Genomic DNA, 2,317 nt, shown 5'->3' with positions numbered 1-2,317 from the left:
TATATATATATATATATATATATATATATATATTAAATTTTTTATTATATTTTTGTGCTTATTTTAAAGCATGATTTTGTTAGTATGCTCTTTATACAAATCAAACCTTTTACCCAAATATTTACTGAAATTTAAGAGCAATTAATTCAATAATCAAACTTAAAGCCCATTAGGATTAATCAATAAAATTTATTAGAAATTCCTAAATAATACTTGCATGTCAATTCTTTTCTCGTTGACATATCATATATTGCACATCATGAGACATATGATGAGTGAGGATAATCACATTTCTTATGAAATTATAACTAAAATCCTAATTAGCCTAAATTTGGTTATATTTACATGAAAATGCTTTAGTTGTACATCTATATCCTTAAAAAATGAATCAAACTGATTAATAAAATTTAAAATTATAAAATTTTACACTAGTGATATGTACATTATATATGGGCTACTCAATCTATAGGGTTGAGTTGTAAGTCCTAACTAATCATCTTAAATTCAACAACCTTCAACAACCTTACCTATCCTCTCGTGTATATTATCAGACTCATGATTTTGAAATTTAGGTAGGATAGCTAGCTAACGTTTCTAAATGAGGTTGTAAGTCCAAGAGAGTTGGATCAGGTTTGGCTTTTCGGTGAAATTGAAGTATATAAGTCCCACTTTGTCTTTTTAGACTATGTTCAAGTTTATTATCATATAATTAGTGCTCATTTTAGTTTAGATTTTGAGATGCACTATTTTTCTGATAAGGGATAAGTCATCTCCTGTTAACTATTTTCATAATTTGTATTTGTAGAATATAATTCCAAAGATTCTAATAAAATGATAATTTAAACATAAATAAATCTTAATTTCTAAAATGTAAATCCAAATCTTAAATATCTTGAAATACCTCTGAGCATTTCAGAATCTGATGCTTTCTATTCTTCCATTTTTTGCTCATGATAACAATAAAAAATTAACCTCATCCCAATTAAATTTCTAAAATGGCAATCGTGAAATCAAAAGTTTAGAATTTTTAGAAACATGAAAATCAATGTTTTGATCCAGAATTTTTATAGGAGATGATACTCGTATGATAGATTTAAATACAGTGGCTTACTCATATAGGAAATATACATCCTAAAATAATATAAACCCTATCCTACATAAATATAGAGGTAAAAAAGCTCTAACAATATTGATCCTAAGTCATAAAAATCTCTAACAATGTTGACCCTAAGTCATAAAGTTATAATTTTATGATTAGATTTGTTTAAGGATAATATTTTTATCTTTTGAGATGACATGTTACTCTTGATGTCATACCCGAGCATAGAATGACAAATTTCAATCTAGCCTTATCCATAGTCCAAACAAACAACCAAATATGAATGAACCATGCAATAATTCTATGCATCAGGTCATGATGTTTTTAAAATTTTTCGCTAAGATAATTTATAAAAATGCATATGTTTCATAGGAAATCATATCTGCAAATTGTGCCATACATATCCAATAAACATTTGTTGAAATGTAACTTATCATTCAAGTGAGAAAATAGTATAAATGAGTTATAATATCTAACAAATTCTATGGATGACAAATAGATTATTTTTTCCAATTAGCTCAGCAAGTGAATTTGACCCATGGCCTTTAGATTGAGTTATCTCTTTCTTAATTCTTTCCTTTCTCGTTCTCTCCTATATGCTAAAAGAGAGAAAGTAAATGAAATGGAATAACAAGGAAGATACAAGTGAATTAGACCTGCTCTCAGCCGCCGCCCGCCGCCTTTTGCTTGTTTTCCAAATAAATTATAATATTATTTTTATTTTGCTTCAAACCAAACAAAAAAATATAAAGTCGTGTATTTATTTTATAGCAAACCATACAACTATAAATTATTTCAAATATATTGTAATAATAGTACTCTGTAAATATTTTACTTGTACTTCAATTAAAGTAAACCAAATAACAAACAAGTATTTAAAATACATTGTAATAACAGTAATATGCAAACCTTTTACATTCTACTTCATTTCCAGCTAAAAAAAATATAAAGTTGTGCGTTAAATAATTTTCTCAGGGGTTGTTTGGTTGGAAGGATTTATGGTTTACTGTAGTTTATTTACAGGGATTTGAGGAAATTATGTGTTTGGTATGAAGAAACACAAGTACAATGTAAATTTTTAATGATTTTAAAGTTCACTTAGTTCATTTTTACTGAATTTAGAATTTGGACAGTTTGACCGAATTTGAATTACACCATAAATTGTTATCGGTAAACTGTCGCACGTCGCCACCCCCCACCGCCCGTCGCCGGTCATTC

Source organism: Phalaenopsis equestris, unplaced genomic scaffold (assembly GCF_001263595.1).
Source record: "Phalaenopsis equestris unplaced genomic scaffold, ASM126359v1 Scaffold001198, whole genome shotgun sequence".
Taxonomy (NCBI): Eukaryota; Viridiplantae; Streptophyta; class Magnoliopsida; order Asparagales; family Orchidaceae; genus Phalaenopsis; species Phalaenopsis equestris.
Note: the sequence above shows the minus strand (reverse complement) of the source record.